Source organism: Globicephala melas, chromosome 8 (genome assembly GCF_963455315.2).
Source record: "Globicephala melas chromosome 8, mGloMel1.2, whole genome shotgun sequence".
NCBI lineage: Eukaryota > Metazoa > Chordata > Mammalia > Artiodactyla > Delphinidae > Globicephala > Globicephala melas.
Genome location: NC_083321.1, coordinates 51707524 through 51720684, shown reverse-complemented (window position 1 = coordinate 51720684; position 13161 = coordinate 51707524). Strand labels below are relative to the sequence as shown.

The 13161-nt window shown below is 43.8% G+C and overlaps 1 protein-coding gene and 2 pseudogenes across 1 annotated transcript in view; 1 reads left to right on the top strand and 2 right to left on the bottom strand.

Moving 5' to 3' along the window:
* The window catches only part of POLD3 (DNA polymerase delta 3, accessory subunit), a 182468-nt gene that overhangs the window by 111600 nt on the left and 57707 nt on the right, over nucleotides 1-13161 (bottom strand). The window lies entirely within an intron of this gene.
* Nucleotides 3073-13161, bottom strand: part of LOC132597689 (anaphase-promoting complex subunit 13 pseudogene) — a 67773-nt pseudogene continuing 57684 nt past the window's right edge.
* On the top strand, nucleotides 8125-8853 carry LOC115841844 (RWD domain-containing protein 4-like; annotated as a pseudogene).

Genomic DNA, 13161 nt, shown 5'->3' with positions numbered 1-13161 from the left:
GAGGAAGGGTGTTCCAGACAGAGAGAGCAGCATAGGCAAAGGCCTGGAGGTGAGAGAGATCAGGTGGGTATTGGAAGAACAGCAGATTTTCCTCCTACCCCTTTCTAGGGTGAACAGCCTGGCCTCACAGCCTCCTCCCACATTCCTTACTTCTACTCCTCTCTACTAGCCCTTGCCCTGAGCAGCCTGAAAATGAATGCGGAGGACCTCACCCATTTGACTGACTTGCCACTGCCTCTGCTTGATCCTCCCATTTGCCCCTCCGTATGCTCACCACCCTTCTCCACCCACCATGGGACTCCTTGCTCTTTAGCTTCCATGTGGGTTGGTACAAAGTCAGCAGTAGAAGACCATAGGGTGGGAGGGGAGGGAGTGGAGGGAAAGGAAGGGATTCATTTCCCAGCTCTGTCTCTGCTAGGTCAGCATGGGTTGGTTGCAGTCTCTACGTGAAGTCACAGTCCCAGCCTGGCTGCCCTCCCTGGGCTCCAATAAACCCATCCCACCCTTGCCCTCCAAGCCTGGCAATGCTTTCCCTTCTCACTGTTGCTAGCCAGACATGCTGCACCATTCCTTGTCAGTTTCCTAAACCCTCCTTCATGCTCTCTTCAAAGTATCTAGTTTCAGGGTGCCATCTGTTTCCTGCCAGAACCCTGACTGACATGGCCCTGATTTGCAGTCAGAGGCTGGACCGGGGACATGCTATGCCTTGTGAGATGCTGGGTGCCTTCAAGCAGTTTTTGTTATTCAGCTCAGCTCAATTCCACCACACTCACCTCTCTCCAGCCCAACCCACGTGGGCCCAGGGCTGTTCTAAGCACTTTACAGGCATTATTTAATCATCACAGCAAATAACAAACCCACAAGGTTGTATTGCTGACTGTGTTCTGAGAAGAGGAAACCGGCTCAAATGAAGATTTGCCCAAGTTCATATAGTTAGTTAGAGGCAGATCCATGATTTGAACTCAAGTCTGGACTCCAAAGGCTGTACCTTAAACAGCACTCCTGTTGACTCCCACTCTGCCCTCTACACAGGAAGGTGAAAGGACCAAAGGAGACGGTGAGTGTGAAAGTGCCTTTGAGACCCTGAAGAGCCAACACACCTGGTTGGCCTGAGAGCTGTGGTGTGTCCTGTTGCTCCCCAGGGCCAGGCTGAGTCTTTGACAGGCACTTAAGGAGGTCAGAGCTGGCAGAGGCCCCAGAGATCAGACAGCCTCACCCCTTCCTGTGCTGAGGGAGAAACAGCCCCAGAGAAGACAAGTGGTCCCCCCAAGGTCCTACACTTGCAGTAGGAGCCAGAATTAGAATTTAGAATGTCTTCAGACACCCCATAAATCCATCAGGGAGAAGGATGTAGCACTCCCCGTAGAGAGAAGTTTAGAAGAGAGAGAAGCGGGTGGGGATCAGGATTGGGGAAGCTGATGATTTCTGGACTACAGAGTTTCAGACCTGAGGGATGCAAGGGACTTCAGAGCCCATCTAGAAGGCTCCTCTGATAGCCACTCTGACAAGGAAGCTCTACTTGCTCACCTCCAAGATAAGAAGCCCATTCCCATCAGAGGCAGCCTGTCCCACACTCCCAGTGAGCAGAGATCTGGATCCTGTGACTCTCTCATCCCCACGCCCGCTTGGTCCCAGGTCTTCTCTCTAGGACTCCACAGAACATGCCTGCTCCCTCTGCCCAGGTATGTAAGCCGTGCTCACGGCACACTTACTCCCCTCTTCTCGTTTCTCATTTCTGCTCAACTGTCAATCTCCTGTCTGCCCAAATCATATCTGTTTTCCAAGGCCTACTATAGAGGATACTTGTTGCTTCAGCCTGTACAGCCATTCAGACTACCTCTGATAGTAGCATCCAGATTTTCCTTAGGGAATCACCCCCCACCAGTTTTATGTGTATTTGTTTGTTTGTTTCTTTTAATTGAAGTATAATTGGCATGTAATATTATATTCGTTTCAGGTATACAACATAATGATTTGATATTTGTATACATTGTGGAATGATCACCACAATAAGTCTAGTTAACATCCATCCCCTTACACAGTTATAAAATTTTTTTTCTTTTTTTTTTTTTGCCGTACGCGGGCCGCGCAGGCCCAGCGGCCATGGCTCACGGGCCCAGCCGCTCCGCGGCATGTGGGATCCTCCCAGACCGGGGCACAAACCCACGTCCCCTGCATCAGCAGGCGGACTCTCAACCACTGCGCCACCAGGGAAGCCCTGTGATGAGAATTTTTAAGATTTATTCTTTTTTGTTTTTTGAAGGGAGGTTTCAGTTATTCAGTGTTTCCAGTTTTTCAATAAGGGATACAGATGGAAAAGCCAGGGCCTCTTCCCACAGAGTTTACAATCTGGGGAGAGAACAAGAGAGATATCACATAACAGAGGCAAATAATTCTAGGAGATAAATGTCCCTCAATGTGTTTTTCAAAATACAAGTTCTTGCACAAACGTGTAACTAAATACTGACTCCATGGTGCTTCAGTTATATCTGAAAGGGCTTTGAGAAAATAAGAAGTCCTGTTATTGGATAAAACTCGTGGTCCATCTCGCCTTTCCAGTAGCACTAAAGGAAGTTGTAGGGAGAGCAGAGGTTAACTGTCAAGATAGCTTTTAATTTGTAAATTTATCCAAAGTTTGAAAATATCATGGGGATTCTGAGGAATCCCACTAGTCAGTGAATGGCCTACCTATATGTCCACTACATCTACAGACTACACACACACCCACTCAGATGATTCTCAGAATGGGGGTATATGAGAAGTTAATTCTCATGTCTGGCTTTGTCATTCTTCGCCTTTCCCTCTCATATCTTCAATCACTTGTGTCACAGGACAAATATGAGTAGTTGGGAAGTGTTAAACTCTGACAGTAAAGCAAAATCAGAGTTAAAGGCAAATGTTTAATGAATCATGTTCAAACACACGCTAGTCAATGAAGAACTTTAGGTTCAAAGGGCCAGATATTCTGCATTCCCAAGAAATTGCAATCAGCTTCTCATTCTGGTTAACTATTTTCACCTTGCATTTTGCGGCCACAAAATTAGTGGTACATTTTTGAGCGTTGATCTATCATTCAAAGATTCAAATTAAGGGACTGAAAGAAAACATTTTGTATCTGTGTATTTGAAAAAATCTGTCAATGAACAAGGAGCCAGGTGTCAGTTTCCTATGGGGGGAATGTTCTCATGGAGGTACTGTAAGGGTAAGTCAGTCCACTTCATTTCTTGTTCTTTAACATTCTGTGGTGCCGCCATTTTCCTGTTCAGGTTCAGGAAGCTCATTCGGTGGTATTACAACATCCTCATAAGGCAGCTTGTCTTCTCACCAAGCATCATCAATCAAATCCAAGATCCTTCCATCTCTCTGTACCTCACTGTCCATTCTCCTGCAGCTTTAATCTTGCCAGATCTGCAAGCCAAAAAGGTTATTTCCTAAACATGAAGACTGAGGAGATGATGTAATCCAGCAGTAGGATTCTCCAGGCTTTTTAGCCTGGATGTGTCTTTTGGCATGATATTACCCTGGGAAAGACTCATCTCATCTGTTTATTTATAAGATCATAGTCCCTCCCAGCTGATTTTCCCGGTCACACACAGATGCCACCTTTTTGTAAAGTTTTCTCAGATCACTCCAGCTTCAGCACACATTCTGCCCTTGATCGGTTCCTTCTCGTCCTTATGATCCACTAAACAAGTTAGGTCGGCTTTGTGACTGATTGCTCAGGCATTATTGTTTCCAATTGCTGTGTGTAAATTTTGTATCAATGACTCAGCATATCTTTCCCCAATCTGGCCTCAATCTTTTCCCATCTGTCCCTCTTCCGGACACCTCTAACCCTGTCATACTTTCCAACCTTTGCACTTAAAGGTCTCTTTGCCCCATCACTAACACCTACTTTTCCTTCCAAACTCAGAGTTGGACGTCAGCTCATCGGGGTCAATATCGCATTTCCAGAGTTAGGCGGTAAGGTGCCTTCACTCTTCAAGGGTTGGCAGAGTGGAAAGCATAAGGCGGGCAGTGACCAGGACACCTCCACCATCCCAAGCACTTTGCCACACTCGCCAGAATAAGCCATTACCACTTTCCTGAACAAAATTTTTCTTACACGCGTGACTATCCCAATGCTTATAATGTTCTATCTTGTTCCTTTTTTCCCAGCTAACTCCCAGTCAGTCTAAAAACTTGGCTCCCAGGTCACCTCCTGCAGGAACTTTCTCTAAGCGCCCGGAAGAACGCGATCCCCGCCCCTCCGCAGGCCCCATAATTCCCTGGGCACAGTGAATGGTCCCCATCGGGAGCTTGTTGCATTGCCCGCCACAGGGTCTTCCCAGACAGGTGATGCCTATGTTCCCCGGGGCAGGGCAGTTTTATCCATCTCTGTTTTACAGCTCTGTAAACGTGCAGTTACATTAGCAAAGCTAGAACGCCTCCCCCCCACCCCCCGCTAAGAATGACCCTCGCAGGCCACCACCGTTGGTACAGGCGTGGGAGGCCGCTCCACAGCCTAAGATTTATTCTTTTAGCAACTTCAAACATGCAATCCAGTATTATTAACTATAGTCACCATGTTGTACATTACATCCTCATGGCTTATTTCATTCATTCATTCCTTCATTTATGGCCGTGCCCCACAGCTCCTGGCATCTTAATTCCCCAACCAAGGATCAAACCCGGGCCGACAGCAGGGAAAGCGCAGAGTCCGGGAATTCCCGGCTTATTTATTTTATAACTGGAAGTTTGTACCTTTTGCCCCCTCCACCCATTTCCCCCATCCAAGTGTATGTGGTTTGAATAGAGATGACACACCCCCTACCAGCTTCTGTGACTGGGATAGGCACTGAGTCCATTTCAGGACAATAAGAGTCTGACCCAGGACTTCTGTCAGGAGGGTTGTGGGGGAAAGAAGCTCTTTCTACCGGTTTCGTTCATAGAATAGAGTGTATGCATGGAATTCAGGCAGTCATTTTGTTACCGCAATATGGGATTCTGCCTGAGCATGGAGCATCAGTGAGAAAAGCAGAGACAGCTTCCTGAAGACATCATCTGAGCTCCTGGATCCAGCCATGCCTGAAGCTAGATATGTCAGGATTTTATACTTTTATGAGCTGAGAAATTCCCTTTTCTACTTAAGTCAGTTTGAGCTGGGTTTTCTGTCTGTTGCAACTAAGATTGCTGATTGATACATCCATCATCTCTGCAAACCCTAGTCCACACTGAACCCACATTCTTCTGCATTCCCATAGCCCTTATTGTTTAAACCATAAGATTCAAAAGTCCATGTTTATACAACCATGAACACATATGCACTTATTAATTTTTTTCCCCCACGTTGCGCTGCTTGTGTGATCTTAGTTCCCTGACTAGGGATTGAACATGTGCCCTTGGCAGTGAAAGCACGGCGTCCTAACCACTGGACCACCAGGGAGTTCCCAATAGCTATTCTTTATGGAACACCTGCTATGTGCCAGGTACGAGGTGAAGCACTTTAAATACAATATCTTACTGTAATCCATACAACCATAAGATGTAGTTTTGTTTTTTTTTTTTTTTGGAGCATGGGCTCTAGGCATGGATGTAGTTGTTTTTAATCCCCATTCTACATAAGGAAACTAAGACTCAGTGAGGTTAAGTTCTCACAGCTGATAATTGCAGGGCTAGGATTCAAACCCAGCTCCATTGGACCCCAGAAGCTGTGTTCTCGAGTACTCTTCCACCTTGCTGCCCAGGACACAGCATGTGTGAGGGTGAGGAAGAAGAGGCCACTGAGATCTTCAGTCTCCTGACACCACACCTTGCTGCACGTCTTCCAGTGCTCTTTTCACCACTCTTTGCTGCCTGCAGGGGCAGGAGAATGGTTAAGCTCAGAACAAGACAAATGTTCTGTGGGCTAAACTGACAGGCCAAGAGGAGACAAGATTGCAGAAGCACAGACACAGGCCCCTGATGAGTAATGGAATAAAATTACTTGATGTGATCATTAAACTTCCTCTGTGATTCATGCTGTATTTTCCTTGGTAACCCAGGCTTCTGAGACTGTTGACGACAGATATCATCCATGCTCGTCCTACCTCCCAACGCTTCTCCCCCACCTACTAGACAGACATTGAGTTACATCCTGGGTATTCTATGGTGAAAAAGATACACCTGGCCTGTCTTCTTGCAGCGCTTACAGTCTAATGGGAAAGGCAGAACCCAAATCAGTACACAGATAAATAGAAGACTGGGTTGGGGTTGAGTCCTATGAAGGAAACAAACAGGGAATTGGGTGGATGACGGTTGCATTTACCAAGAGACAGAAAACTGAAGGGAGCAGAGAAGGAAGTCATGAGTTCCAGCCACAGCATGTTATCCAAACAGAGATGTCAAGTAGGTAGTTAGATATAGGAGTCTAGCGCTCAGAGGAGAGAGGTGTGGCCGAGAGGTTGAAAGAACATCAGGCTCTCTCAGGTTCTATCTCTTCTTGGAAGCTTTCCCTGATAACGTAATTTCTAGTGATCTTTCCTTTCATTACCTTTATTCATTCATTCATTTATTCAACAAATTCTCAGTAAGGTCTACTCTGTGCAGACTTAGTGCTGGCTTAGTGCCCTTAAGGAGCTTATGTTCTAGGTGTGGAATCAACAAATAAAGTAGACAATTATAACACAGAATGGTAAGTGCTGTGTTCAAGGGAAATGTAAGGGGCTGTAGGAGAATGGCCTTCTGCATCAGCCAGGTCCAGCAGGAAGCAGATGGCCACATCACATCAGTAATGTGAGGAGGCTCTATTCAAAGAGGTGGGCAGAGAGTAGGGAAACCACAGGGGGTTGTGAAGTACCCTGGATCTTGAAACATTTGGGCACCATTACCTCTCCAGGCCTGAAGGGGAGAGGAAAGGGGGTGGTTACAGGAATCCAGAGAAGAAGAGAGGTCTGAGATAGGGCTGACAGACAGGAGCTGTGAGCTTCAGTTGAGGGATGCAGCAAGAACAACAGTAGCAATATATACATATATTTTAAAGTTAAGTAGATCAGATTGAAAAACAAGGCAGGGAAGGGCTTTAAGGGAGGGCAGACGAAGGGAGGGATTAGGATTTGTAAATAGGATGGTCAGGAAAGGCCTCACAAAGAAGGTGGCATCTAAGCAAAACTTGAAGGAGGTGTATCTCTAGATGAGTTTTCCCCAGACCCCTTCAATTGGCCCACTTCACTCCCTCAATCCCCATCTCAAGGTCCAGGGCCTTGTCCCCAGCCTCTCTGGATTAGAGAGTTCCCTGAAGGTCCCTCTCAGACTACGGTTTCCCCAGGAGAGGAGTTCTGTTTCATCCTTCCTTTTCTCATCTAATAACACTAGAAGCTGCCATTTATTAAGCATGTGCATCACGCTCTTGGCATGTTACACACATTGGGCCATCTAAGCCTCATAGCAAGACTGCAAGGCACAGCTGGGGAAAATGAGGCAGTTCGGCCCACTTTCCATTGGCCCCTTGGCCAGCTGCCTTCCCTAACAGGGCTCCTGCCCCATCCTCACTCCAGAGAAGGGGAAATGGAAGATAGACCTTAAGTTTTTGAAGGACTGAAAAAGGGAACAAAGATTAGGAGTGTACTTGATGTCTCCATTGTGCACAAGGACCAAAGGGTAGAAGTCAATAGGAGGCAGTATTTATCAAAATGTGAGAACATCCTAACAATCAGAGCCTCAGATGCCTTGGAGGCAATGAGCTCCTTTTCACTAGAGGTGTGCAAGAGAAGCTGATCAATCTGTTGTCAAAAATGAAATATAGGTCAGCCCCTAGCCAGCAGCTTCATGCTGCCCAAGGGCCAGGGGCGTGTGCGTGACTTTCCTCTGCCCTGTGAAGGGTGTGCCTCCCACTGCTATGGGCCTTGGAGCCACTGCCCTCATTTTCTCTTGCTGTCTTGAATGCAGTCCAAGGGAGGTGCCTTGCAACCAGCGCGTTGAGCGCCAAGAAGGACCAGGAGATGGAACTGGAGCCACCACATTCTACTTATGAAGGAGATGAAAAGTTTCCAGGAATTAAGTCCAGTTTCATTTCAGTATAAGATAGGAGAAAATGGTGATCCCAAAGCCTTCTTCACAGAGATTTCCTGGACAGAAACATATCCTCAAACACCTCCAGTCATATCTATGAACGCATCTTTTAGCATCATATCATCAGCTGTAAAGCAGAGCATATCAGCCAAGTTACAGGAAGCAGTGGAAGGACCGCCATGACCCACATGTTGTTTGAATATGCGAAGGACAATAAACAACAGTTCATGGAGAATCACCATCCCTCTTAATTCTACGACAGCCACAAGAAATATCATCTTGTTTGAAATTCCTAATGCAGCCCCGTCAAGTGAGAAAAAAAGACAACTTTCAAAAGCCCAGAAGGAACTATATCCAATCTCCTGGGATAAACCGTATGGAAAAGAATATTTAAAAAAGAATGTATATATGTGTATAACTGAGTCACTTTGCTGTACAGCAGAAATTAGCACAACATTGTAAATCAACTATACTTCAATAAAAAGAATAGAGAATTAGGGGACTTCCCTGGTGGTCCAGTGGCTAGGGCTCTGGGCTCCCAATGCAGGGGGCCCGGGTTTGATCCCTGGTCGGGGAACTAGATCCCACATGCATGCTGCAACTAAGAGTTTGCAAGCCACGATGAAGATCCTGTGTGCCACAACGAAGACCCAGTGCAACCAAATAAATAAATATTTTTTTTTAAAATAGAGAATTAAAAAAAAAAAAAAAGCCCAGAAGCATAAGTTGGTAGATAAAGCAGCTCACAAAGGAGAACTTCCTCGAGGATGGAACTGGGTTGATGTGGTGAAGTTAAGCAAAATTGGCTTTAAAGATGATGAATAGCACTTGGAATTTGAGACATGGGAAGAGCATCTTTTAAAAAATAAACTGGGTTCAAAATCTTTTATTACTTTTTTCTGGTATTGAAGTGACTTTTTATAAAAACAGATTTTTTTGATATATTTCTTACATAAAAAATGTTTTAAGCTGAAAGTTCATGAGGAGATCTGGTTGTATTAAATTATTTTCATAAACTTACCTTAATAAAAGGTGAAAATGTTACTGATTAGTATACTTTATGAAGCCAGTTGAGCTTTGTAAATGGACAAATATGGGGAATAATAATCAATGTTAACTCATATGATCTTATTCTAGTCGGTGTAATTTTTTTAAAGGAATATGAAGCCCTTTTCAAACTCTCATCCCAGTGGGACAGAATACTGAGTGAACAATTAGTCCACAGCATGATCCATATTAATAGGCTTCTCATCTTAGTGAAGTCTTCATCTCTTCTTTCTCTTAATTACTGAAGCATAAATTGCTTCAGAGATTTAAATACTAGTATTTGAACTTTATTCATAATATTGTTTGTAGTTACTTTTTACTTTTCAAGGGTGAACTGCTTATTTCTAATAAACGAATATCTGTTTATACTTTTCCCCTGGTTTCGGTCACAATGTTCAATTATAAGAGCTTTCAATGGAATGTTGAACAGGAGAATATAAAAACAAATCTGCCAAATACATTAGAGAGCATTTGAATAGAAGTGCTGGTTCCTATTTAAAACATTTCTCTTTGCTGTATATACCAAAATAGATGGGAGTAAAAGATGCCTTAATATTTAATTTTTGTATTGTTTAGAGACAATGGTTTAAAGAAATTCCTATTTATTTAATATTTAATTTTGTATTGTAAGAGAAAATGGTTTTAAGAAATTCCTATTTATGTAGTTTTAGTTGTTTGTAACTGAGGTCTTCTAAATGGTTTAATATAAAACCGCAATTCTGGTGTTGCTTCTTTTCAAGTATCCAAATGTATTTCTCAGCATCTTTAAAATAATAGACTTAGAAGTCTTTCAACTGCTGAACTGTAGTACATGCTTATTTTTTAAAAAAATCATTAACAGAGGAAACTATTGGTGTAGTTTTACCAGCAAGTTATTGATATGTATGTGTGATTCACAGTGATTCTGTATGTGCTCCCCAGCTATAAGAACACATAGGCTGGACTTACCTGGTGGCGCAGTGGTTAAGAATCCGCCTGCCAATGCAGGGGACATGGGTTCGAGCCCTGGTCGGGAAGACCCCACATGCTGCAGAGCAACTAAGCCCGTGTGCCACAACTACTGAGCCTGAACTCTAGAGCCCGTGAGCCACAACTACTGAAGCCTGTGCACCACAACTACTGAAGCCTGCATGCCTAGAGCCCATGCTCCGCAACAAGAGAAGCCACCGCAATGAGAGGCCCGCACACCGCAACGAAGACCCAGCGCAGCCAAAAATAAATAAATTAATTTAAAAAAACACAAAAACCACATAGGACTACTGTGGTGGTATCTGGAAGGGTTGATTGTTGGTTCCTCAAGTCACAGTTATGCAGCTTGGGTCTGAGTTTTTAAAGAATAGCTAACTTTTAAAGAAGTTTCCTTAGCAAAAGAGCAGTTGAGTTGTGACCATGGTTTTTACTGGGCTAACGCTGGCTTCAGTTAAATCGTTTGAATTATGAAGTAAGTATAATTATGGTGAAGAAGTTCAGCCTCATTTTCAAATGCTGAATCACATTTTATTTCTTGAATTAATATGATATAAACATTAAAATTCAGGACCATTGGAATACGTTGATTTGTTTGCTTGTTTTTTTAAAGAAATTGAAACTGCTACATTTGCTAGTGGAAGAAAATGGTTTTGCTCTGAAGATTCTGAAATTGTTCAGGCTTATGGTTCATAGATTACAAAGAATAATGCTAGTTAAATGCCAATGAACTATTTTTACTCTTTTTATATGAAATGTATAAATTTCGGAGGTGGGGTGATGGTGGCAGTGGTGCCTCTTACTACCTTGTGTAAAACAGTTGAACATTCTCATCAATATTGCCATCATCATCAATATCTCATCAGTACTGCCATCATCATTTTCTAAGTTTGTTTACTTAAAATTGTATGGAATGACACAATTAATAAGCAATAAAACCTCTATTACACACACACAAAGAAATATAGGGAATTCTTGGGTAAGGGATTTGACTAGATAACTCTGAGTCCTTCCAACTTAGGTTCTATCAATAAGTGATTCTAGAACTCTAACATGGTATGATTCTAAGACTGTGATTCCAAAATTTTATTAGGACAAGAGACAATCCCTAACTTCAGAGAATTCACAATCTAGTAAATGAGGTGGACAAATAGTGACTTTTCATAACTGTAATAAACACTCCTATAGATTAGATGCAAGGCTTGGCAGGATGTGGGAAGGAATGCTTACTGAGCCATGGCTGTTTCCTCAAGGCTGGTCTCAAGAACCACTTGAATCACAATCTCTCCAGAAGCTTTCTTTTTTTTTTTAAATGCTAATTTCTGGGCTCTAGTCCAGATCTTCTGAATCAGAACCTCTGGAGTGGAACCCAAAAGTCTACTTCACTTAAAATAAAGGCCAAGGTGATTCTTAGGTAGACTGAAATTTGAGACTGCCTGCTCAGAGTCAGGATGACTCCCCTGAGAGATGATATCCAGACAGAAAAAAAAAAAAAAAAAGTAGCTGGGCCAAAATATGAAACTACAAAAGTCACACAGAAGTAACATGTTTTTTCTGTTTCTTTGTTTTTGTCTTGTTTTAACATCTTTATTGGAGTAATTGCTTTACAATGGTGTGTTAGTTTCTGCTTTACAAAAAAGTGAATCAGTTATACATATACATATGTTCCCATACCTCTTCCCTCTTGTGTCTCCCTCCCCCCTCACCCTATCCCACCCCTGCAGGTGGTCACAAAGCACCGAGCTGATCTCCTTGTGCTATGCGGCTGCTTCCCACTAGCTATCTGTTTTACGTTTGGTAGTGTATATATGTCCATGCCACTCTCTCACTTTGTCACAGCTTACCCTTCCCCCCTCCCCATATCCTCAAGTCCATTCTCTAGTAGGTCTGTGTCTTTATTCCCATCTTACCCCTAGGTTCTTCATGACATTTTTTTTTCTTAAATTCCATATATATGTGTTAGCATACGGTATTTGTCTTTCTCTTTCTGACTTACTTCACTCTGTATGACAGACTCTAGGTCCATCCACCTCACTACAAATAACTCAATTTTGTTTCTTTTAATGGCTGAGTAATATTCCATTGTGTATATGTGCCACATCTTCTTTATCCATTCATCTGTCGATGGACACTTAGGTTGCTTCCATGTCCTGGCTATTGTAAATAGAGCTGCAGTGAACATTCTGGTACATGACTCTTTTTGAATTATGGTTTTCTTAGGGTATATGCCCAGTAATGGGACAGAAGTAACATGTTTTGATGAAGGTTAGCAATTTTGTACAACATTCCCTCCATGTGATAGGTCTTTTTTTATTTTGTTTTTATTTTTGTTTTTTGCGGTACACGGGCCTCTCACTGTTGTGGCCTCTCCCGTTGCGGAGCACAGGCTCCGGACGCACAGGCTCAGCGGCCATGGCTCACAGGCCCAGCCGCTCCGCGGCATGTGGGATCTTCCCGGACCGGGGCACGAACCCGTGTCCCCTGCATCGGCAGGCAGACTCCCAACCACTGTGCCACCAGGAAAGCCCAGGTCTTTTTTTTTTTTTTTGCTTTTTTTTAATTTAAATTATTTATTTATTTATTTATGGCTGTGTTGGCTCTTCGTTTCTGTGTGAGGGCTCTCTCTAGTTGTGGTGCGCAGGCCTCCCACTATTGCGGCCTCTCCCGTTGCAGAGCACAGGCTCCAGACACGCAGGCTCAGTAATTGTGGCTCACGGGGCAGGCTGCTCCGCGGCATGTGGGATCCTCCCAGACCAGGGCTCGAACCCGTGTCCCCTCCATTGGCAGGCAGACTCCCAACCACTGCGCCACCAGGGAAGCCCCCCAGGTCTTTTTTAAATGACAGCACTTCTTAGATATAATCTGAGATTCTGTGATTGAGGGTATATGCCTCAGATGTCCTACCTAGAACAGATTTTTTTTTTAAATTTAAATTTATTTTGATTCTTTTCTTTTTTAAAATTAATTAATTAATTTTTGGCTGCGTTGCGTCTTCATTGTTGCGGGCGGGTTTTCTCTAGTTGTGGTGAGCGGGGGCTACTCTTCACTGTGGTGCACGGGCATCTCATTGCAGGGGCTCCTCTCGTTGCGGAGCACAGGCTCTAGGCGCACGGGCTTCAG